The sequence below is a fragment of the Narcine bancroftii genome, chromosome 3 (genome assembly GCF_036971445.1).
Source record: "Narcine bancroftii isolate sNarBan1 chromosome 3, sNarBan1.hap1, whole genome shotgun sequence".
Lineage (NCBI taxonomy): Eukaryota > Metazoa > Chordata > Chondrichthyes > Torpediniformes > Narcinidae > Narcine > Narcine bancroftii.
In genome coordinates this window covers 67397354-67424438 of record NC_091471.1, presented here as the reverse complement: position 1 = coordinate 67424438, position 27085 = coordinate 67397354, and positions in this window count along the sequence as shown.

The following is a 27085-nucleotide window of genomic DNA, read 5'->3' as shown; positions in this document are numbered from 1 at the left end:
CCTAACTGGAACATCATGTTGGTCCTGGATTCTAATTAGCTGATCCTTAAACAACTCCCACATGTGAGTTTGGTACTTGATCTAAATTAACCCCTTCCCCTCCCCTCCCCGCCTCCAGCTCCAGTCTAATAAGTTCATAATTTGCACTCCCCCATGTTGTATTTTCCCAAAAGATCCCAGCTTAATTTTGGGCTGAAGATTGTGGAAGGGATTCAAAGATGTGGAAGAAAGGTGGAAGAATATTGAAGATCAGATTAAAAAGATGGGACTCCTAAACTGTAATTAGAAAAATCAATGTTCATACCAATTGGTCACAAACTGCCAAGGTGGAATATGAGGTGTGATTCCACAAGTTTGGTATGGGCCTCACTCCGGCTATGTGAAAAGCGAAGAATATGGTCTATGTGAGAATGGGAAGGGAAGTTGGTGTGACATGCATCCAGGAGTTTGGGACTGCCATTACAGACCAAGTTCAACAAGAAAGTCTGCAGATGTTTTATTTCCTGAGAATGCTGCATGACTGATAGGCTCTATCAATAACCACAGAGTCATAGGCTACAGGAACAATATGCTTTAATACACACCAAACCTTGGCTGGCCTGGATCCAGGTACAGGACTGCCAGAAAGGGGGAGGTAATGCAACCTTTATGGCTGGGGAAAAAGGGGAGGAGACTTAGGAGATGAGTCATTAGTGGGTGGGCCAGCCTCATATATACAGTAACTGGTAAGGGCTATACAATGGAGGAAAACATATCAGTACATTTACCCCTCCTTTTTAAAACAGACACCACCCCCCACCTTTTACAAACACTCAATGCTAGAGGTCCAGCTGCACCGGCATCCTCCTTCGCCTGTGTGACCGGTGAGGAGCAGGCGTGGAGCTGGTGGTCCTACTGATGACTATGCCTCTGGCCAGGAAGTAATGCCACAGCTCCTCATGAATGAATGAATGAGGACCCCCGATCACTATGAATGTAGTTGGGGTACCCAAAAGGAGTGAAGGTCCTGCGCAGTCCCTTAATAACTGTCCTTGAGGTCATATTCCAGCAGGGGATGGCAAAAGGGTACCTAGAGTACTCATCTATAATGTTAAGGTAATAAATATTCCCATTAGATGAGGGTAGGGGACCCTTGAAATTGTCGCTGAGTTGTTCGAAAGGGCGTGTGGTCTTGATGAGGTGTGCATCACCAGGTCGAAAGAATTGTGGTTTGCATTCGGCACAGACCCAGCAACGTCTAGTCATGGACCTGACATGCTCGATGGAGTACAGAAGGTTCTGAGTCTTAATGAAATGGAACAATCTCGTAATTCCAGGGTGACAGAGATCATTATGGAGGGCTTGGAGGCAGTTGATATGCACACTGGTGCATGTCCCCAGGGAAAGGACATCTGGAGGGTCGTTGAGCTTACCTGGCCAGGTCAAGATGTTATAGTTGTAGGTGGAAAGCTCAATTCTCCACCTAAGGATTTTGTCATTTTTTATCTTAACCCTCAGTGTTGTGTTGAACATGAAGGCGATGGCACATTGGTCCGTCAATAGGGTAAACCTTTTACCGGCCAGGTAACGGTGCCAATGGCGCACTGCCCGACGATTGCCTGCTCCTTCTTGACAGAGGAGTGCCACATCTCAAGGCTGTGAAGGGTTCGGGAAAGAAAATGCTACCGGCCTGCCTGCATGGTTGAGTGTGGTGGCCAGTGTGAAGTCGGAGGCATTGCTCTCTACCTGGAAGGGGATATATTCATCCACGGCATGCATCGTGTCTTCTCTGATGAACTGAAAACCAGCCTGGGCTTCCGCAATAACGGGAACAGAGTGGACTTTATCAGGGGTGGGCTTTATCGGCGTAGTTGGGCACCCATTGTGCATAATGTGAAAACAGCCCCAGGGTGTTTGGTACCAGGAGCTCCATCAGGGGTCACATGCAGTCAAGGTCTGGGGCAATGACACCATGCACCACAATGTATCCAAGTAAGGCCAGCCGATCATGTAAAAGGTACATTTGTCCCTATTATAGTTCAGATTCAGGGACTTTGCCATGCGCAAAAAAAATTTGAGGTTTGCATCATGATCCTGCTGGATATGACTCCAGATGGTGACATTATCTAAATAAGGGAATGTTGCTACCAGGTTGTGCTCCTCTGCCATTCGATCCATCACCCATTGGAATGCTGAAAGGGACCCTGAGGAAGTGGAAGAGCTTGCCATCGGCCTCGAAACCCATATATATATGGTCTCCCAGATGGAGAGTGAGCTTGTGAAATGCTGACTTGAGATCAATGGTCAAAAAAAAAAATTATTGGGCAACCTTATCTACCATGTCAGCTATCCTGGGAAGAGGATATGCATCCAACTGTATGAATCGGTTGATAGTCTGACTGTTATCTATAACCATCCGGGGCTTGCTCCCACCCCTGACCACCAAGACCTGGGCTCTGAAGGGACTGGAGTTAGGGGCGATGATCCCCTCTGATGGGAGTTGCTGAACCTCTGCCCAGATGAACGCCATATCCTTGGCACTGTAGTGTCTATTTTTGGTACTCCCAGCTGGGAGCTGTGGGAGGGAGGAGAGTCAGTGAGTGTTTTGGGTTGAACACCGTGAGTGGAAGTTGTGGGCCACTGAACACCATCATCACACTCCTGAACTGACTTTGGAAGTCAAGGCCCAGGATGATCAATGCACAGTGAGGCATGACTAACAGGGAAAAGTCATTATAATGTTCCTTCCCCACAGTCAGAGATGCCACATAGTACCCACAGATGTTAGTTTGGTGGTCCTTGGCAGCCATTGATATGGAGCACTCGTCAGCCAGATAGGGGACTGATTGGGCCCATAGTCCAGAAAGAAATGAAGGTCTTTGAGGCCTTCAAAGAGTATGGGGGTTGGAGGTGTGTAATATTTGGATGTCCATGAGGTGTTTGAATTTAGGAAACTAAATTGATGGACTTCATGTGAAGTGTCCCAGATATAATCAGAGAGGCACTGGATTAGGGGAGACAACATGGAGTTGAGATAAGCGGAGACCAATTCAGTGGGGAAGGAGAAGGAAGACATAGTGTTTACCTTGACAATTGGGTTTGTGGATTTTATGTAGGAGGTAGAAATGAGCAGAGCCTTGATGGGAATCAATAAGGTTGGAGGCTGAGCTAGGGAGATCAATGGAAGTGATGGTGCAAGATACAGTGGTTCGATGGGTTTTGGTGGGGTCCTGTTGAAGGATTAAGTAAGAGGAGGTGACTGAGAGCTGTCATCTGGCTTTGGTCGAATAGACCACAACAACACCGCCATAGTCTGTGAGTTTGATGGTGAGATTGGAATTGGTGTGGAGAGAGTGGAGGACCAGGAGTTCTGAGGGGTGAGCTTGAAATGACTGAGTGGAGCAGTAAATTCAATACAATTGATATCTTGGCAACAGTTGAAAATATAAAAGTCGAGAACAAGGAGTCCAGGAGAAGGAAGAAGGTTTAAAGTGGGAGAAGGGTACTTTAGTGGGGAATGGAAGAAGAACTCAGCATAATGGTATGCACAGAATTCGTTGAGGTGTGGGCAAAGTGGAACAAATGTGAGGCCAAAATATTCTGTATCTAAGAGGGTAATGTCAGAGGAAGATGAGGAAGGAGTTGGGATAAGGGTCAATGGAGTGGAGGATGTCAGGGAGGGGAACTGGATGGGGTGGATCAGGAGGTGGAATGCTGGAAGGGTCCAAGGGAGGGAGGGAAGTGTTGGAGAGGTCAGAAGGCAGATGGGGAGGGCTCCATGGTCCACCAGAGCCAGGGTGAGATATTGTGATGGAAGCTCAGTTCTGTAGGTCATAGGGACCAAGGTGGAGAGCGGATCCAAAACTCAGACCTGTGGGTGGGTGACTAGGTGAACCAATGGACAGATAGATTGTAAGCTTTTTACTTTAGATATTGAAATATACATGATATCAATGACAAACAGGCTCTTTGTACTGCCATGCAATCATTACCTATTAACAATATTTACCTATTAACAATATTCTATTGTAAAATATCTTGTATTAGAGCCCATCTGAAATTTTTTGAAATGTATTTTACTAAATTAAACAATTAAAAGCTCAAGTAATTCAACAGTTCATGGAGATAAATGCACACAGTCCATATTTTGGATCAGATCAAAAAAGGGAAGCTCTAAAAAGGGATGTGATCCAATACATTGACCATCCACTTCACTCCATGGATCTGCTGAGTCCCTCCAACTTTTTTCTTTCATTTGCTTTAGATTTGAGTTGTTCTTGTGTTTCCCAAAATTTACTAAACTTGATTGCAAAGCATATCAAATGATAAATGCATGCTTAATAAAACCAGTTCAATTAGCTAAATAGTAGGAAGTAATGACAATCCCCAATTAGGCATAACTTTGCAAAAAAAAATGTTAAGACAGCTCCTACATCCAACCAAAATTCATGGCATAAAATTAGATGATTCAGTTCATCATGTCTCCATCAGCCATACATTTATCCAGCAAATTCTACTTTCCTGATTTTGGTCCATAGTTCTGTAGATAGAAGTATTTCAAGTGGATCTGCAAGTAATTTTTTAAATGAAGAACAAAATCAAGTAGTGAGCTGTAGACCTATCACTCCTCCTGCTAAATACTTTCAATCTACACCACAAGGTTTATTGACCCCACTGCTCAGTAGATTCCTCATAATTTAATACACTCCAATTAAACTTCCCTTCAGCCTTCCTTGTTCCAAAGAAAACAATGCTTTTCTATCCAATTTTTTCTCATAACTAAAATTCTCCAATCCTGGCAATGTCCTTGTAAATATCCTCTGTACCCTCTTGAGTGCAATCACATCATTCCTGTAATGTGTTGACCAGAACTGTACACAGTACTCACGCTGTGCATTTCATAGTTCTCATTTATGCTCCTCTTTCTTATGTTCTTTTGATATGAAATGCATTATTTATATACTTTAACCCCCATAGTTACCTATCATTCTCCCTTCAGTTATCTGTAGTCACACATTCCAAGGTCCATCAAGTTTTCTGTACTCCAACTCTTCATGTTCCTTCACCTTGTTTCTCCTCATCAAATGTTTATATACAATATGTAAAGGTATTCAATACAAGAATGTAATGGGTGCGGAAGTGATTCACGAGAATAATTCTGTGAATAGAGGGGTTGAACCATTGGCAGAGATTGGATAGGCTGAGTTTTCACTCCTTCAAGTGCAGGAGGCTAAAGGTGGACCTTATGGGGGTTTATAAAACCATGAGTGGAATGGGTGAAGTGAATCCTCACAGCCTTTTCCCCCAAGGTAGAAAGAGAGCGCACAAGTTTATGATGAGAGGGGAGAGATTTAAGGTGGACCTGAGAGGCACTTTTTCGCTCAAAGGGTGGTCTGAAACTTGGATGACTGACCAGAAGAAGCTATCAAAGCAGGTAAAATTACCACATACAGTAGATACATGGACAAATATATAGATTGAAAGGATTTAGAATGACATGGAACAATGCAGCCAAACAAGATTGGCTGAGAATGCCAACTTGGTCAGCATAATTGAGTGGACTAAATGGTCTGAAAAACCTGGGTTTCTGCTTATGAGAACTAAATGACCCTTGCAAAATCCTACTGTCAAATCTCTTGCTCTCACAACATCATCGGACAGCAGGTACGCTTCATTTTTACTGAATTAAACATCTAAATTGCCACTTTTTCCCAGAATCTGTTATAATGTTACTTTACCAACAAGTATCCCATGTGGGAACTTGCAAAACCTCCTGTTACAATTATATGGGCACCTAATTAATTCCTCCTCTCCTGAACTACTGCCTCAAAAACACAACTTTGCTTAACCGATCAATGTGGACAAGCTCTGGAAAAGTTCATTTTTCTGTTCTCAAATATACCCAAACCTGCTAATTATTTCAAATTGATCATGCATCAGATTTTCAGAAGCTCTGCAGGTTTGTTCTTGCCTTTTAAAAATGAGAAATAATATTTCTTTCGAACTTTTACCGTAATTTTCTTAGGCAGACCCTTTTTCCTCTCTTGCTTCTCTTAATTGCTTAGGATTAAAATTGGCCATTCTTCACTTCAGAATGTGAAACCACCCAATGTTTTCTGTCACAATGTGGTGGACTCGTTCAATATTGTATGTCACAAAACTTGTTAAGTGCAATAGTTGGTTTTCCCTTTTTTTGTGGAACAATGAACAATATTCATGAAAAACTATATCCATGTCTCCCATATCCACACAGAGGTGGATTTGTGTATGTCAAAACAAGAAACCAAAGCACCAATTGTTTTGCTGTGGGTGAACTGCTACATCTCTCTCTAAAAAAATACAACTTAATGGGAGATAGGAGAACAAAAATATTGCATCATTTATCAATACTAAACCATCTCAGTAGCAGGTCATTTCAGATGCATCAATATTATTAGCCTTTTATTCACTTGCGTCCCAGTAAATTGGTCATTCAGTGTTCCAGTTAGGAATGGCTTTTTTTGCTGTTCACACTTGGCCACTCTTAACCAGGACACTGCACGCTTTCAGTTACACCACACTTCAAAGCCATCCCCAGGGATAGGAGAGTTCTACCTTCAACTGGTGATGTAATGATGCATTGGGCGATGATGGACCTGCCCTAAATCCTAATCAATATATGATGATCTTATATTTAACCATAATTATTCATGCTTAATTATAACATAATATAGCTTTATTTACAGCACAGTATGAACCCTTCTGCCCCTGTTCTCGTTTTGCTGACCTATATAAGGGACCGGGGTAAAGTGCTAGCAATAAATAGCAATAGTGGACAGTTTTTAAACAATGTGGGAATGTTGGTAGAGCTATTGTGCACAATTTATAAAGATTCTGGGAAAAAGCGATGGCAGAGCTGCCCACCTGAATTCCATGTGGCATAGATGCATGAACAGAGCACTCATGGAGGGGTTTCTCTGCCATACAGAATTCTGGGACAGAAGGTTCGCCATTACTTTTTCCCACGGTCTTTATAACTTGTGCGTGATAGCACTACCAACTTTCCTACATGTCTGCTATTGCTGTTTAATGCGGCCACTTTGCTCTCTCTCTCTCTCTCTCTCTCTCTCTCTCTCTCTCTCTCTCTCTCTCTCTCTCTTTCTCTCTCTCTCTCTCTCCCCCACTGCGAGTTTCCCATGGCAAAGTTTATACCATTTTAATCTTTTCATTCCTTCATGCTCATGCACAGGCAAAAACTTGAATGATTTCTGTACAACAATACAATTCTCATTTCACACTTGGCTAATTGGAACTCCTGCATCTGCAGATCCGGGGATTGCAGCAGGGAGTGAGTCAGTCTATCCCTGGTGTGAAATGACGTAATTTTACGCGGGCGTTCAAACTAATTTGGTTTCAGACTTCACCCTCATCCTACCAATTGGCCATTAATTCCTGGGGTAAGATGCAAGTGTAAAAGGGGCTGTTGATAAAGACATTTAGTTTAGAGATATAACATGTTAACAGACCCTCCGGTCTATGAACCTGCACCTCCCAGACACATCCATGTGACCAATTAACCCTCAAATACCATACATCTTCAGAACATGGGAGGGAATTGGAGTACCCAGAAGAAACCCACACAGTCACAAAGACAACTTAAAAACTCCTTACAGTGACAGATTTGAACCTGGGTTTCTGGCACTGCTATAGCATTGCATTTCATTAATTAAGGGTGCAACATTTTTATAATTCCATGAAATATTTTAGAAAGTATTTAGCAAACCCACCAATTGATGAAGGAACTGAGGTGCTTTCAGTCTCCGCTCCATCCTCAACATCCATTGGAGCGCTTTCATCCCTAACGTCGAAGTACTCGAGATGGCAGAGGTCGACAGCGTCGAGTCCACGCTGCTGAAGATCCAGCTGCGCTGGGTGGGTCACGTCTCCAGAATGGAGGACCATCGCCTTCCCAAGATCGTGTTATATGGCGAGCTCTCCACTGGCCACCGTGACAGAGGTGCACCAAAGAAAAGGTACAAGGACTGCCTAAAGAAATCTCTTGGTGCCTGCCACATTGACCACCACCAGTGGGCTGATAACGCCTCAAACCGTGCATCTTGGCGCCTCACAGTTTGGCGGGCAGCAACCTCCTTTGAAGAAGACCGCAGAGCCCACCTCACTGACAAAAGGCAAAGGAGGAAAAACCCAACACCCAACCTCAACCAACCAATTTTCCCCTGCAGCCGCTGCAACCGTGTCTGCCTGTCCCGCATCGGACTTGTCAGCCACAAACGAGCCTGCAGCTGACGTGGACTTTTACCCCCTCCATAAATCTTCGTCCGTGAAGCCAAGCCAAAGAGAAGAGTCATAGTAAGCAGAAAGGCTATCACTGAATGAGATAGATGTCTTATCCTCAAGGGGAAGAGCAACTATGTCCTGGGAGTAAAATAATTCTCACTTGGGAAATCGCTAAGTTTCACAAAAGTAGTCTGCTAACATTTGTCAGGAGTGAAATCAGTGTTATGATCATCAGTCATGAAGGGGTGATGAGGATTCAGAACAAATATCCTCCCACAAATAAGAGTCAAGTTTGTTGTGATCTGATTGTACGTACAACCCCACAAAACAGCGTTCTCCAGTCCTCGATGCATAAACATGCAGACATAACGCAGATGCAGACAAATAATACATATGCAGGACAAGTATTATATCTGTAAAAGTATAAAAATAAATATTGTTTTGTAGAAATGTGAGTCTTGGATGGTCAGTGTGAGCAGGTCCTTTGGCTGTTCACCATTCTCACTGCCAGTGGGAAGAAATTGTTCCTCAGCCTGGTGGTGCTGGCTCTGATTCTCCTGCATCACTTTCCTGATGGGATCAGCTGAAAGATGCTGTGTGCGGGGTGGAATGATTCTTCAATGATTTTGCACGTGGTCTTCAGACAACGATCCCAGTAGATCACGTTGATAGGTGGGAGGGAGGCTCCAATGATCCTCGCTGCTACTTTTATGGTCCTGTGGATTGACCTCCGATCCATTTCTCTGCAGCAATCATACCACACTATGATGCAGCTGGCCAGGACACTCATGATAGAACACCTATAGAAGGTTAACATAATGGTGGCCGGTAGCCTTGCCCACTTCAATCTTCTTAGGAAGTGCAGTCACTGTTACGCCTTCCTGACAAGTGAGGAGATATTGAGTGTCAACGATAGGTCACTAGTTAAGTGAACTCCAAGGAATTTGGTGCTCTCCACTCTCTCTATTACAGAGTTGTTGATGTGTAGTGGAGGAATCTAAATCTTTTTATGTGAGAGTACCTGTCTTCACCACACTCCATTCATAATTGTAATGAGTATAATGAGAGAAAACAGAAATGCTGGAAGAACTCAGCCTGTCAACTCAGCCTGAAAAGTGAAGAATAATGGACAGCTCAGGAAGTCACCTTTCATGAGAGTATTTCAATAGCATTTGAATTTAAAGCACTTCTGATGGCAGAGACAAGATTTGCCAACATAGATGGAGAGTTATCAGCAGTTGAATGTGATGCAAGATATTCCACATCTTTCTCTGCCTGATAAAATGCATAGTAGAAAATGAACAGAAGACACCAAGATCATGGGAAAAATCTGTGTAGAATACAAGCATCAGGAAATCTTCTCTTCACAGCCTCCAGCCTGGTAATCCCTCAAACCTGCTCTGCCTACCTCTACCACTTATCCTCAAACAAAGCTGCCTTAGTAAATCATTGTTTTTGCAAGCTCTTGCTCCATTATCTTCTTACACCTTGACTATCTCATCTCTCCTTATCCATTCTCTTCTTGCCTATATCTAGGACACGCATCATGCCCATCACCATTTTGGCAACTTTCTGGTCCCTACCTCCTCATCTTTATAATGGACATCCAATCTGTGTGAATCTCCCATTAGGATGATTTTCAGGCTCTCCAGTTCTTGCTACAACAAAGACTCAAACAGTTCCCCTCCACCAGCACTCATCAGCCTGGAAGAACATTCTTACCCTCTTTCAACAAATCAAAAATGCAGCCATGGGCACTCATTGACACCCCAGTTATGCCTGCCTTTTTGTTGGCTATTGTTAGGTCTGCTTTGTTCATGAATGAGTGAGTCAAACACCAGACTGAGTCGAAATCAAGGTTCTTTGTTCTTTATTGCCGGATTGTAACACTTGCAACTAACAGTGTTAGTTGGAGAAGGCGTATTCTGCCGTTACCAGCAAGTGGTGTTTTTTATATACCTTAGGATACGTACTTAGTAAATTATCATACCATGACATTGTCCAATGAATAAACTGTTGCTGTCCCTCTCTGCTAGCCTCCTGCACATCAATTTGTCATCCCCACTCTTATCTTGAGAGTACAAGGTCACAACTGCATCTTGTTACGGCCCAGCACTGGGTGACTCCCTCTACATTCCCAGCTCATGATGTTTTTACCTAACACTATATGGAACAGTGCTTGTTTCCAAACCTACTCTGTCACCATGCCCTAACACTTTTTCCATTACATTGACAACTGCATTGGTGCTGCTCCCTGCATTTCAGAACAGAGATAGAGTTCTCTGGTCTTCATCTTTTACCACACAAATCTCTAACCAGCACATTGTCCATCTCCATATCTTCCACTCCCAATACAATGCCATTGTAAATCCCACCACCAGCCACATATTCTTTTTTTATCTGTTCTGCTTTCCTCTGGGCCTACTTTTTCCTTGTCTTTCTATTCTACCCATTCTTCCATATTTCTTAGTACTTCTTCTGCAATCATCTGCCCACTATTCCCCTCCCATATTGTTCTGCCTATCATCTAACAGCCTGTCTCATACTTCCCTCTCACTTTTAATGATCATATTTCCTCTATGCTCTCAGTACTGCACTAGAGTCTCAAACCACATATCAACCATCCTTCTGCTTCTACAGATGCTGCTCAACCTACTAGTTTATTTCATTTTCCTGATTCTAATCATTGCAGTCGCTTGTATCTCCAGACTGGAACAATTACTGTTTAGACTTTATTAGAGTTATAATTTCACCCTGAAATAAAGCCAGAAGATCAAGCAGAGCCATTGTGAGAGAAATTGCTGCAGCAAAGACAGAAGCCAAAGTTTTCAGCAAACCTCATGCCAGAAATGTGTTTGGAATGTGAAACCTGATGAGGAATCTTCACTGTTGACAACATTCAACACACCATTTGGACTTAACAAATTCCTGCATTTATCTATTAGCCTTAGGGTAAACTAGGAATATTTCAGAAGAACTTAGATGAGATTTGCAGAGAATCCAAGGAGGCAGTAGACATAGCAGATGACAGCTATATCTTTGGGGCACATGTCAAAATCTTCAATTGTCATGAATGGAATGGACCAGGAAGGCTGGACTCGTGCTAAGTATGACAAGTACATCACAAAGTAGATGAATGGCAGTTCCCCAGATTGTTCTCCACACCAGATGGAATCGACATGAAAACGCCACAAGTCAAGGAAGTGAAAAACTCTTAATTTTTTTAAAAACATCTCACATCAACCATATGGAGGACCTCAGAGAACTAATGAATGAAGATGCCAGATGTCAGAGGTAACAGCTCAATGAATGCTATTATTATCTGTATTTGCACTCATGTTATGAAAGTTCACAGATTCCAGAGGCAAGGCCCATTTCTTCCCCAGTTCCCCACTACCATCATGAGTTTGTCTTTCTTACCAGTGGGACAAGATACAAGCAGGAAAAGTGTTGGAGGAATCGAAAAAATTGGCTGGAACATTATTTGTCCTGTTTGTGGGACAGAACCTCCAATTTTATCATAATTATCCAGTAAGGAGGACTTTTAATGTGTTTTTTTATAAATTAAATATCCTGATATCAGGTGATGTATAAAAATGTGATTTTAATTATGATAACTGGTAGCAGTTTTGTTCAACTGTATATCTAATTAACCATTTCAGAGGGTAGTAAATAAATTAGCCAGATAGCTATAGATCCAGAGTTAGACACAAAACAGACAGACCAAGATCATCAGATTTGTCCTCTTAAAATAAACATTAAGTGTGTGAGTTTTGATGAAATTTTGCTCATCACCTTGACTCCCAGTTTTAAAATCCCCAATTGCTATGGTGGGTCAGATTGTGCTTCTAGATCATTAGACCCTCGACATAATCTGCATCATCCAAAAACAAAACCCTTATGGTGCCATTCCACCTCCTGCTTCAACTTGCAGTTATCATATCTGTGCTCGTTGTTTAGTAAAGCAATACAAAACTAATTCCTCTGTTCTATTCACTTCCTAAAGTTCCTCACACATCCTTCTCTCTCTATCCCCCTCTCTCCCCTCTCCCCTATCTACAGAAAATAGTGCAGCCTTAGTTACCAGATTGCAAATTTTAAAATCATCAAATTCTCCTTTTCTCCTTTGAGTAGTTCCAGATTCTCCTTATGTCCATGGGCCATACTGAATTGATGTAATACATATTTATGAAATTAGTAGTACAGAGTTCTCTATTGCTTAACATTTAGCACATATTTCTTATTGTCTTTTCAAGCACCTTTCATATGGACATAGGTTTGAGTTTCAGTGAATGCTGTACATCTACTTCCAAATACTTTTGCTCTGCTAAACTTCAAATTGTGGAAATGGTAACCATGCAAATCTAAAATAAGAATACTGCAAATAAATCAACATTTTAATGTAATTACAGATGTGTTCCCTACATTATCAGCAATAGAAAACCAAAGGGACTGAAACATGAGTTTCAATAACATGGTTTTGGAACAGTGGTATCTGAACTGTCCCAGGTTGGCTGTAGACTAAATATTTTAATTTGGTTATGAGTCATTGTGCAAGCTTATCTATGTAAACATTTCATTGGTGCTCCCACAGAGAAATGCATGACATGATGATTCAGAACTGGTACTGCCCTGGGAGCAGGAGTCTTAGAACAGAAAGTCCCACTGAGAAGGATAGCTATATCTGCGGAACCAAAATAATCAGGAGCAAAGGATTCAGTCCACATTTTCTATTTAAAAAAAAAGTCTTTACTTCAACTGAAATATTCATAGTTCGATGGGAAAATATATGGTAATTCCTTTAGTACCCTCAGAAGTTGTCTAAATGAATCATGTATATTTGATTTGAGTTATTGATAATATTCATTAGAATATATAGTGCTGCTTGTTTTCATCTCCTACCCAAGAAACACAAACTCAACCATCTAGGTAGACCGATAGTTTCCCCAGTCTAATCTCTCCCCACCTATATCCACGACACCTCACATGTCCTTCATCTCCTCAATGACTTCAAATTCCCCGAATCAGCTTCATGATGGATGTCCAATCCCTTTATAACTCTCTTCCCCACACAGAAGGACTGAAAGCACTTCGTTTCTTCCTGTACCAAAGACCAACCAGTCATCTTCAACCACCACCCTCCTCCACCTGTCAGAACTTGTCCTCTCTCTAAATAATTTCAACTCATCCCACTCCTTCAAATCAAAGGAGTAGCCATGGGTACCCACATGGATCCCAGATACATCTACCTGTTTTTAGGCTTCATGGAGCATGCAGCGTTTACATAGGCAAAACACCCCCAACTCTTCCTCCAGTATATAGATGACTACATCAGGGCTGTCTCATGCACCTATGATAAGTTTGTCAGCTTCATCCACTTCACGTTCAACTTCCACCCAACCTCAAAATTACCTGGTCCATCTCTGATAACACTCTCCTCTTCCTAGATCTCTCTGTCTTCATCTCGGGAGACAAACCTTCCACTGATATATACTACAAACCCTCCCACTCCCACAAGTACCTGGACTAAACTTCCTCATACCCTGGTCCCTGCAAGAATTCCAACCCTCTTCTTTAATTTCTCTTTCTCTGCCACATCTGTTCCTAAGATGAGGTCTTCCAGTCCAGAGCTTCTAAAATGTTTGCCTTCTTCCACAAACATGGCTTCCTCTCCACCACAATCTACTCAGTCCTCATCCGCATCTCCTCCAATTCCTGCTCATCTACCTTGGCCCCCTCTGCCGCCCAGAAGCAACAAATATAGAATCCCCCACATCCTCACCTACCACCCAACCAGTCTACGCAACCAAAACATCATATGCCGGAATTTCCAGCACTTACTGTAGGATCCCACCACCAGATACATTTTTCCTCCTCCTCCCCTCTTGGCCTTCTGCAGAGTCCACTCCATCCACAGTTTCCTTGTGCACTTATCCCTCCCCACTCATCACACACACCCACACCTTCCTCTGTGCCTGCAGGAGGTGCAACACTTGCACCCATACCTTCTCCCTCATCACGGTCTATGGTCCCTGTGGTGAATGTCTGCCAAGCTGCCTGTCTCCCCTCTGGTGAGCCTTGCTATACTAACATTGGCTGTGCATTATCTCTACTATTAAGGAAACTCCCCTTGGGAATAACTGTGTATGCACCTAATGTCTTTCATTATTGTACCATGAGTTTCTGCCAATAAAAGCCATGATTCTTCTTTTCTTTGGCTTGGCTTTGCGGACGAAGATTTATGGAGGGGTGAATGTCCACGTCAGCTGCAGGCTCGTTTGTGGCTGACAAGTCCGATGTGGGACAGGCAGATATGGTTGCAGCAGTTGCAAGGGAAAATTGGTTGGTTGGGGTTGGGTGATGGGTTTTTCCTCCTTTGTCTTTTGTCAGTGAGATGGGCTCTGTGGTCTTCTTCAAAGGAGGTTGCTGCCCACCGAACTGTGAGGTGCCAAGATGCACGGTTTGAGGCGATATCAGCCCTCTGGCGATGGTCAATGTGGCAGGCACCAAGAGCTTTCTTTAGGCAGTCCTTGTACCTCTTCTTTGGTGCACCTCTGTCACGGTGGCCAGTGGAGAGCTCGCCATATAATACGATCTTGGGAAGGTGATGATTATTGTTTGACCATATGGCTTTGTCTACTTCATTAACTGGCACTTCAGCCCCAAATTGGCCTTTCACATGAAGCAACACTTCACTCATACATTCAGAGGACTTATCTACTGCATCCGGTGCACCCTTTATGGCATTTTCTGCATTGGATAGACCAGTTGCAGAGTGGTAGATTGTTTCACTCAGCATCTCTATTCACCACCGCAGCAAACACCCAGTGGCCCACCATTTCAATTCTGGGTCACACTCCTACTTTCACTTGTCTATCCATGGCCTTGTAAAATGTCCCACCCAGACCACCTGCAAATTGGAGGAACAACACCTTATTTTCCGGCTGGGCACCCTCCAGCCACATGACATGAATTTATTTCTTTATAAGTTTGCATGTGACCAAATCCAGACTAATAGTTTAAGTGGTCAAGTACATGGTAGAAGAAACATGATATTTATTAAAGCAAAATGATCCACTTTAGTAGGAACAGAGAGATGAAGTATTAGTTAAATAGTAATAGATTGGGGAATGCTGATGCTTTTCTATATTTGATTTCTAGCACTCCAACAAATCCAGCTCTTATTATCCTTGCAGTTGGTGGCAAACCGTCCTGAACTCCTTCAATCCTTGCAATGGAAATACTTCATAATATTGTTGGGTAGGGAGATCAGTATTTAAACCCATTGAACAATTTGACTCATTAATCAATATGATGTGGAGAAAGTTAAATCTTATGAGCCAGAAAATATATTTATCCATTAAAAAAAATCTGCTAAAATATCATTATATTTGTTTTCCTGGCTCTGTTATTGCACAATTTTCAAGGGATTTGTGAGAGCTGTCATTCCAATGGCTGAAATTCAATACAAGTAACTTACAACTTTAATTTGATGATCAGTCCCATCTTGAATCTTATAGAAAAATGGTCACTGATCCCAAAATTATCTCCTAATGACACATCCACCACTTGTCCAAATGTAGCCTTTTTCTGAATAGAAGTGTCTACATATTGCTTCATTAGATTTTCTTGAACATGTTTAAAAATTCACATTTTAGATATTTCAGATTGAGGCCTCTGCAGTGCAGAGGAAGCTTTTACAAGTTTCTGTTGTCTGTTTGAAAAATATAATACAGCCTATTAAGTTAGAGGACAAAGGAAGATCTGGGCAATTCGTGATGTTGACACAAGACTGCCAACTCTGCCAGTATTATCACAACACTCAATTATCTTTCATTTAATTTGGTGTCTCTTGCTGTTAACTGGAGGGAAATAATCTAAGATAATTGCAAAATAATCACACAAGGAGGCTGGAAAAATAAAACCTCACACATAAGAGTAAGAATCTGAAATTTGACAGCAATCATTCTTGAAACAGATTTCATTATACTTTTAAAATGGATTAGAAATATGATTGAAAGCAAGGGATTGAGAGAATTATATGGAAAGGAAGGAAGGAAAAAGGACAGGATTAGACTGAGAGGCAATATGGTTGAAATGTTTTGATGAAACATTTTGGAGTTAAGATAAAAATCAGCAAATGCATACCATGGGCACTCAGTGTTCTTGCTCTGATTCCAAGATAATGACAATAGATTTCTACCCCATTGAATTTATAATCTGCCAATCCATTCAGGAATTTTCTAAAAAGATGTATCTTTGATCAAGGCTTCAAGCCTTCCTTTTCATTTACTTTTCTGGTTCTCACTGTTAATCTTTCTCCCCTTCTCAAGACATTGAAGATACATTATGTGAAATACTTGGAACAGAAATTTGAGATTATAGTTCCTAAGAGTTGGTGAACCAGCACGAAGAAACTGTACAACTGGAAAATATGTTCCATTACATATGCAATACAAGTAGTTGTAGAGGATGACCAGCAGGAATGCATTTATTTTACATTGAAACTTTGATCTCCTTTATTTTAATAAATTAGTACTTTTCCTGTGCATGTCTGTGCAGAAAAATGCAGTTGTATCACTTTGCTTTGGCTCATCTTCAATGAATTGAGGTTGCTTTCATTTGAACCCTTACAACTAGCATCCAGCTGTCTCTGCTATTTAAAGTACTGTGGTCATGCACAGGAAATGATGCTGAACTGGATTTCTTGGATGTGATCTGGTTCACAAGGGCTACTGTCTGCTGATAGACAATGGTACCATTAGCTTTTACTGCTTGAATGGTGTGTTGTATGCAATACTCTAGTATGCTTTCCACCTGTTTAAACAGAAGAGACTTTACACAACACACAAGAGCTAAACAGCTCCAGAGAAACCCAATATGTTTTTTAGTAGATAAATAAGTTAAAAAGCTCAAGCAATGTAGACTAATTCTTAATATTCTTGCATAAGTCTGCTAGCACTGAATGATGCATATCTGAAGGGTCAATGATTTTATCTGCACTTATTGATCGGATTTCACTTGGAGTCGAGATGAATAAAGACACGGGTACTCCAAGTGCTTTTGCTTTATCTTAATGAGAAGTCAAGGTGGGAAGTCATGGCCCAAAACTGAGGAGACCACCAAGGATGAAAAGACTGGAGAAAAGAAAGTACATGAAGGAGCAGCCGTGTAAATAAGTCTCAAGGCAAGAAACATCTAACAATCATCTATAACAAAAGTGAAAATGATGTTCACTAATTATCATAACATTTCACTTGTTATTTTCATTCTGTCATGGTGTAGACTGGATAAAATTAAAACAAGATCATGCCAAAACAACCTGTTCTGCCTTCTAATAACCTTTGAGATTACATGTGTCAGGTATCCAGAAAAGGGAGCAAATCAATTCGCTCATCTAAATCAAAATTTGAGGACTTTTATATGTATTTTACTAGCTCACAGTGTATTAGTAAATTTAGTGTATGACTCTAAAATTCTTGGAAAATACTGTGAGCTTAATCTGGGCCAGAAAGAGAAAAAAGTTTAGTTAGTCTCTTCCACCTGTTCACCAACAACCCTTCAATTTCACCAGCTACCCTGCAAAACTCACTTCGTTAGAAATAGCTTGATCATTCATCAGTCCGTTCACAATGGGCCATTTATACTCTATGTTTTCTCCATCTACTTCCCTTTCAGTCCCCTGTGATTTATGAAAGTGAACAAAGGTTCGTCCAAGGGTACTTGATCATTCTCTCCCAAAAAAAGATAAGCAGGTAGCTTCCTGAAATATTCATGCTGAAATTCCCTGAACAGAATCATTTTTTTCATTATGTAGTATTCAGTTGTTGTTTTTTTTATCTGAGAATCACTTTAAATGCATAACTTCTATGTAAAAAATAAATTTATTTTGAATTAGGAATTTATACACCGTATGTTATCCTGACAGAAATAAATTATATCAGAGGTCCAGGAATATGTAACTTAGAAAAGATATATGGCGTTTAGTTTGGATTGGATGCATCTTGATTATAGAAATTAAATGCATTCTAATCATTGAAATTTGTTTTCATAAAACTTGAACAATAATAGTTTGTGTTTTTTTTCTTTGGTCAATTAGTAATTTCATTAGTTGCAATGGCAAGGAAAAGGGTTATATAATGTGTAATTGCTTTTGCAATTTTCAAGCATCATATAATTAGAGCTCATTCTGTATTAGACAGGGATATTAGCTAATATAATCTGTGCACTTTTCTAATCACAAATTCTTTGATCAAAATGATAGATAGGTCTTCAGTTGCAAAAGTTAACAGCATATTTTGCACCGAGGACCAGAGAAAGCTGTTTCATCGGGCTACATTTGTGCAATCAGTTGATAAATACACTTGACTTGATAATTGTGATAAACCTGATGATGTTTTGTTTTGATTTTTTTTATTGCTAGAATCAGATTAATCAAAATATATTGCCATAAAAAGAATCTTAAAAAAAAGGTTATCAGCCTTTCCTGGATTACATTGCGTGTAATTGTTTGACTACATGCATGAAGCAGTTTTTAAGTGCTGCAGTTAAGGTGATTATTGAGAAATTGTTCAGCAATATTCAAATTATTTAACAGCCAAAATATTAAAAATGCTTATTATCTCGATAATGAATAATTTCAGAGTCTGAGATGCAAGGACAGGGGCATCTTGGTGCATGATTCACGGAAGGTTAATATGCTTCAATTCTACAGTTATATGTGGAGTATTCTGCACATTAATATGGAGATCAAAGCCAAAGAAGTGAACTGAGGAATTCTTAGAAAGCAGAACAAAGAATGAATTGTATTTATTTCACTTTGTAGGGATTTGAATTTTACCTTGAGTCCCTCGAACCTATAGCAATCAACAATCTGCTGGAGGATCTTAGCGAGTTGACCAGCATCAGTGAGAGAAAAAGTATGGTCAAGTTGGAACCTATACTTTCTCTAGAGCAAATGCACACATCCTAATGTACATTGCACAAATCTTTTCTCTTGTCATAGTCTAACCACAGTTGTTTTTAATCATGTAAATTGGTCTATCTTCTTTCACTGCCTATTTACAGATAAAATGGCAAATTTTTCATCAGCCATACTGATTATTTAATGTATCCATCAAAGACAAATTCATTATAGGATTACAGAATCATTAGGCAGAAAATGAATCATTTAGTTATTCTCCATACAAGTTCTCTGGAGAGTAATCTGGACAGTCCCCAAATCTCTGTTCTTTCCCCGTTTAGTCTATAAGTTATTTTCCTTATGCTCCAAAACTTTTTGAACTTCTACTATTTCTTGCCTGTAACCATTTAGAAAGTACTCCAATCAAAAAGTTGGTGCTCTCTTTCATTTGATATGTTAAAATAGAGTTGGATCTCACTCCCTTCACTCAAAAAGATGTGTAAAATTAAGCAAACTTACATTAAAGGGAATGCCATGGCATGCAGCTCACAGATTTGTGTACTAAAATGGGATCATTGAAACTTACACAAGGACCTGGTTGTAGAGCAAATAGCTGCCACTACTATTGGGCACAAGTTAAGAATAGTCATTTTCTCCAGAGCAGACACACTAGCCCCTTAACATAAAACCTTTAAGACAGATTTCCTCATGCTTTGCTTACCTGTATGAACGCAGAAAATTTTCGCCAAGGGTCCTACTAGGGGTTTTTATATAGAGAAGCCATCTTATTGCCCAACTCACGATCTATGTAAAAGGGGAATTGGAAAGATGGATTCAGTGTTCACGCTGAAGTCAATTGTTGAGTCTGTTTACGTAGCGAGCTGGTTTCAGTCCTTGTCAGTTCACGTAGGAATTTGTTCCACTTCTGATAGTAGATCCCTTGGAAGAGTAAACATGGATGGAAATGGACCCTCCAATCCACCTTTTCTGCATTCATGGAGATAAGTTAAACATATAAAAGCCACAGGAAATCTGTCTTGAAGGTTCTAAGTTAAAACTGACAAGTGCTGAAATCGGTTTGAAAGGGGGAACAGCTGATGACGTCATGATGATGTCCTCATCCTGCGAATGAAGCATGCAGATTTTAAAATTAACCATCTGTGAACTTGGCAGTTAACCTATCGCAAGCTCAGGAATGAATTGGTTCTTATGAGCAAGGCACATCTAGTATGTCTGCAAACTGGGGTGATAACGAAGTACGTGAGCTCCTGGTGCTCAGGGGGAAATAGATCGCCAATTTACTGGCACTGTTAAAAATGGCACAACTTTCAAGAGGGTGGCCACTCAACTTCGGGATCGCGACTTTCAATGCCATAAAGTCCAGGTCATAACGGTTAAAGAGCCTCCACAAGAAATTCCACCAGTGATAGATCACAATAGCAGGAGTGGCAGAGGGCATCTGGATGGGCCATATTTCAACCTGTACCATTCAAGTCAAGTCATGTCACCTTCATTTATCATTCATGCTTACTTGCACGGTAAAGACAAGATAGTGTTTCTCCAGGACCATGGAGCATATTTACATAATTAAATAATAGAATTGATTGAATAGAATTGTAATGGATTATAAATATTTGGGATTTTGGTAAGATTAGTGGGTTACATACATACACACATTTTAAAACATCTTATTTGAAAGATTGAAGAATTCATATTCAATAACATTGAAGGATATCTGGAGAATGTGATGCACATTTCGTAAGTAGGTGCTAATTGAACTGATGTCATAAAATGAATGGACTGGAGACAAACTGGCTGTTGGAATCTCTTTTCAAGGGTTTTGAAAGAGTGCACAGAAAGGTCACTCGTGGGTTTTGTTCATCTAAGACAACATCTTGACCAAGGAGAAGAACTCCTGTTGTTTGGGGAAGAAGGTGGGGGGTTTGCAAGTGAGAGAGTCACATGGGCTTTCTAGCAGTTCAGTTGAAAAGAGAGAGAGAGAGAGAGAGGGAGAGAAGACAAGCCCTCTCAGCTAATGTGTGTGACACTGAAAAGAGACTGAACAGTCACGGCTGAACCAAGCCAGGAAGAGTTGGTTTGAAACAGAAAGTTCCAGAGCAGTGGATGGCTGGAAGTGCTATCAGTCTGATGTTTCTCTTGGAATAACAGGAACAGAAAGGACCTCTGTGATAGCCTGAAAGAAAGAGGTTACCATCTGAAAAACCCTGATAGGGCAAGTTTCATCAGCGAGATCATGAGGTGATTGATGGTGGTGCCTCAGTTGTGGAAATCCTGGAGCAACAAATCTCTCTCTGCAAACCCTACAAGAACCTTGCTGAGTGGTAAACATTTATTTTCAAGCACCAAAGCCTGGTGAACTTTATACATGTTAAATTCTGTGCATAGTATAAGAATTGCCTGCATTCAGAGAACTTGGATAAGAAGTGAGATTGAACTGTGAACCAAATAACTTTTCTTGAATTTATACACACATTGCATACACATGTGCTTAGAATTAGAAGGGGGTTAATTTGGGTTAGTATAGAATAAGTGTAAGTATAGAGTTAAGTTAAAGTTTGATTCTATTTCATGTTTAAAGTTGATTAAAAGTAACTTTTGTTTTAAAAACTACTTGTCTTGGTGAATGTCTACTGCTGTTGGGTTTTGGGGTCCTTTGGGCTCGTAACAGAATAAACACATTAAAATATTAAGACGTATACCGTAAAAGTCCATGGTTAGTTCCTCCTACTAGATAGCAGAAAGGAGAATAGTTGACATGAGGAGTCCTTCATAATGTTTATTACCTTTCACCTGCATCGAGTATTGTAGATCCCCTTCATAGTAGGAAAAAAACCCCAATGACCTTTTCTGCTTCCTTCACTATCCTCTGCAGGGTTTTGCCATTCGAGGTGGTACAGCTTCTAAACCAGGCGGTGATGCAGTTGCACAGGATGCTCTCAATAAATCTTGTGTAGAATGTAGTGAGGATGAAGGGTGGGAGGTGAATTTTCCTTAGCCTTTGCAGGAAGTAGAGGTGCTACTGGGCTCTCTTGGGTATGGAGCCAGTGTTAAGGGACCAGGTGAGATCCTCCGCCAAGTCCACATGGGGGAACAAACCACTCTGCGAACTCAGTTGCGATTCGCAGCATGATGGAGGACCCTGGTTCCCTCAAGATCATCCCTGCAGCATCTTGCACTCCCCAGCAGCAACGCAGATGCCGGAGATGTTAGCGGATTGGAGATGGATGCCACTGTAGGAACAAAAAAGCAAGTTAGGGAATTGGAGCTAGAGTTGAATGAATTCTGGAACATTCAGGAAACTAAAGGGGTGAAAGACAGGAGTTACAATCACACTTAGCAGGCAGGTGGAAGGTAGCTGGATGACAGTCAGGAGAGGGAAAGGGAAAAGGCAGTCAATGCAGCGTACCCAAGCGGCTGATTCCTTCAATAGCACATATATGGTTTTGGATACTGTTGAGGGTGATGGCCTACAAGGGACAAGCCACAGCAGTCAGGTCTCTGGCACAGAGTCTGAGCCTGTGGCTAATAAATGGATGGAAGAGAAGAGGTGAGCTTTAATATTAGGGGATTCAATAATAAGGGGATCAGATAAAAGGTTCTGGTGAAGGCATCGAAAATCCTGGATGGTACGTTGCCAGGGTCTGGGATATGTCAGATCGAGTTCACAGCATTCTCAAGAGGAAGGGTGAACCGGGTGTCGTGGTCCATGTAGGGACCAATGCCATGGGTCAGAAAGGTGAGGAGGTCCTTTAAAAAGAGTTCAGGGAGTTAGGTATGAAGTTATAGGACAGGCCTTCTTGGGTTGTGGTCTCAAGACTGGTACTTGTGTCATGTGCTAATGAGGTTAGAAAAGTTATAAAAATGCAGCTTAACACATGGCTGAAGGGATGGTGCATCAGAGAGAGCTTCAGGTTTCTGGATCATTGGTCTCTCTTCCAGGGAAGTTGGGACTTGGACTGGCAGGAGAGTTTGCACCTGAATTGGAGAGGTATAAATATTCTTGCAAAAAAGGTTTGGTGGTGCTGCTCTTTTGTGGGTGGAGGGGGGGGGGGTGGAGGGGGGAAGTGAGGTTTAAATTAGATTTGCAGAGGGATGGGAATCAGAATGCCATAGTACATAGTGGATTGAAGGGTGAAAAAGATAATGTTTAAGACTGCATAGAAAGAAAGATATCAAAGTGTTGGTCATGTCAGAAATAAAATTCTCCAGTGCATCTATTTCAATGCAAGGGGTATTGCAGGAACGGCAGATTAGTTTAGAGCATGGATTGACTCGTAAAATTATGACATTGTGGCCATTAGTGAAACTTGGTTGCAAAAGGGGCAGGACTGGCAGCTGAATATTCTGGGATTCTGCTGTTTCAAACGTGATGGGATTCTTTTTTTCTTCTTTGGCTTGGCTTCGCGGACGAAGATTTATGGAGGGGGTAAAAGTCCACGTCAGCTGCAGGCTCGATTGTGGCTGACAAGTCTGATGCGGGACAGGCAGACACGGTTGCAGTGGTTGCAGGGGAAAATTGGTTGGTTGGGGTTGGGTGTTGGGTTTTTCCTCCTTTGTCTTTTGTCAGTGACGTGGGCTCTGCAGTCTTCTTCAAAGGAGGTTGCTGCCCACCGAACTGTGAGGCGCCAAGATGCACGGTTTGAGGCGATATCAGCCCACTGGCGGTGGTCAATGTGGCAGGCACCAAAAGATTTCTTTAGGCAGTCCTTGTACCTCTTCTTTGGTGCACCTCTGTCACGGTGGCCAGTGGAGAGCTCGCCATATAACATGATCTTGGGAAGGTGATGGTCCTCCATTCTGGAGACGTGACCCACCCACCGCAGCTGGATCTTCAGCAGCGTGGACTCGATGCTGTCGGCCTCTGCCATGTTGAGTACTTCGATGTTAGGGATGAAGTCGCTCCAATTAATGTTGAGGATGGAGCGGAGACAACGCTGGTTTAAGTGTTCTAGGAGCCGTAGGTGATGCCGGTAGAGGACCCATGATTCAGAGCCGAACAGGAGTGTGGGTTTGACAATGGCTCTGTATACGCTTATCTTTGTGAGGTTTTTCAGTTGGTTGTTTTTCCAGACTCTTTTGTGTAGTCTTCCAAAGGCGCTATTTGCCTTGGCAAGTCTGTTGTCTATCTCGTTGTCGATCCTTACATCTGATGAGATGGTGCAGCTGAGATAGGTAAACTGGTTGACCGTTTTGAGTTTTGTGTGCCCGATGGAGATGTAGGGGGGCTGGTAGTCATGGTGGGGAGCTGGCTGATGGAGGACCTCCGTTTTCTTCAGGCTGACTTCCAGGCCAAACATTTTGGCAGTTTCCGCAAAACAGGACGTCAAGCGCTGAAGAGCTGGCTCTGAATGGGCAACTAAAGCGGCATCGTCTGCAAAGAGTAGTTCACGGACAAGTTTCTCTTGTGTCTTGGTGTGAGCTTGCAGGCGCCTCAGATTGAAGAGACTGCCATCCGAGTGGTACCAGATGTAAACAGCGTCTTCATTGTTGAGGTCTTTCATGGCTTGGTTCAGCATCATGCTGAAGAAGATTGAAAAGAGGGTTGGTGCGAGAACACAGCCTTGCTTCATGCCATTGTTAATGGGGAAGGGTTCAGAGAGCTCATTGCTGTATCTGACCTGACCTTGTTGGTTTTCGTGCAGTTGGATAACGATGTTTAGGAACTTTGGGGGGCATCCGATGCGCTCTAGTATTTGCCAAAGCCCTTTCCTGCTCACGGTGTCGAAGGCTTTGGTGAGGTCAACAAAGGTGATGTAGAGTCCTTTGTTTTGTTCTCTGCTCTTTTCTTGGAGCTGTCTGAGGGCAAAGACCATGTCAGTAGTTCCTCTGTTTGCGCGAAAGCCGCACTGTGATTCTGGGAGAATATTCTCGGTGACACTAGGTATTATTCTATTTAGGAGAATCCTAGCGAAGATTTTGCCTGCAATGGAGAGCAGCGTGATTCTCCTGTAGTTTGAGCAGTCTGACATAACTTGTCGGAGAATCTATCACAGCTGTGGTCAGAAAGTAAGAAATATGATCCAGACTTACAAATTATAGGATTGAATTGCTAAGTTACTGAATAGGTTTTGCTTACTGAACGATAAAAGCCAGACTGCACCAAACTGCGAAACAGATCACTGGATACACATGGGACGCATTGCAGAGTGCAAGAAGTCAGAAGCATTGCAAGTGGGTCAGCATTGGGGTTAGGCTGAGAGTCATACCTGTGCTCCCAACAATCTTACTTGCAAATATAAGATGGATGAAGAAGAAAATAGATTACCTGAGGCTACATCTGAATCAGAGAGAACTGCATGGGTGTTGTGCTCTGGTGATTACAGAAACCATAGAAACATAGAACAATACAGCACAGAAGCAGGCCCTTGGGCCATTCTAGTTTATGCCAGACTATTATTCTACCTTGTCTCATTGACCTGCATTCCGACCATAGGTCTCCAGGCCCCTCCAATCCAAGTACCTGTAAAAATTCTTAAAAATTAAAATGGAGCCAGTATTCACTACTTCAGTTGGAAGCTTGTACCATACTCCCACAACCCTCTGTTATGTCTCTGGAGTTACTTGGGAAGCTTCTGAAATAACTTAAAGATGCAAGATTCAAATAACAGAAGAGAATTTTACATACTGATGCCTTCCACCATCTCAGGAGAATGTTCACACACCCATATACATGTACATAGGCCCCACAATGGTGCACTACAGAGATGTGTATTCTTACGCAGTTACAAAATAGTTCACATTATCCTGACTATATAACATCTATCCTTCTCGAGATAAAGAAAAATTTAGTGTTCATTATCATTTTATTTCAAGTGTAACTTAAGTAACTGAACTTGTACAATAATTTATTTACATATCTATTTTAAATAGTTCTTAACAATATTGCACTGGTGGCAGTATGTTGCTTTGCAATCTTGTGGATTTAGCTACAATTGTTGGGCTCTGTATTACTGGTACATATATAGTTGATGTACTTTGTTGTGCTTCACCTGACAACTGCTGTGTTGATGTTTCTGTATTAGTGGTTGTGGTCTCTTCACTTGATATTGGTGTTGCAGGCTTTGCTGGTATTAAAGCTTTCTGTTTCATCACATCTTGTGTCGGCCGGATGTGAATTCTGTTCCTCCTCAGCTGATGGCCAGAGTCTGTTTCAACAATGTTTGATCTGGTGTCTCAGCTTTTCTGATAACCTTTGCTGGGGTCCCTGTTTTCAACATCGGCTCTTGTATGTGCACATGCTGCCCTCTGAAGCATTCTGGCAATATTTGTGCATGTTTGTTGTAATGTTGCTGTCCTTCTTGCGTATCATCCAGTCTTCTGGTTTCCTCCTGATCTTCTGGAGGGTGTATTTTTCTTGGCAGAGTTGTTTTATATCTCCTGCCATTTAGAAGTTCTGCTGGGGACTTCATGTCAGCCCTTAAAGGTGTTGCTCGTATTGATAGAAGAGCTAGGTATGGGTTTCCTTTTGCTTTGCGATCCTTAACTAGTGTGCTTTTCACAGTTTGCACTTGTCTTTCAATGAACCCATGACCTTTGGGGTAGTAGGGGGATGATATAGTGATAACAAATCCATACTCTACAGCCAGCTTTCTGAATTCTTGTGATGTGAACTATTTTCCATTGTCACATATTATTTTCTCAGGTATTCCTTGTTTAGCAAGAAGTGTTCTCATTTTTGAGGTGATAACTGACACTCTCAGGTCTTTCACCCTTTTGATAAATAAAAACTTAGAGTAATAACAGGCTACTATTAAATACCACTCTTGATTCTCGGTGAACAACTCTGCTCCCACTGCGTCCCATGGCCTGGCAGGTATTTCTGTGGAAATCATTTCATCTTTTTGTTGTGTGTCTCTGTACTTTTGGCAGATTTGACATGTAGCCACCATATTTTCAGTGTCTTTG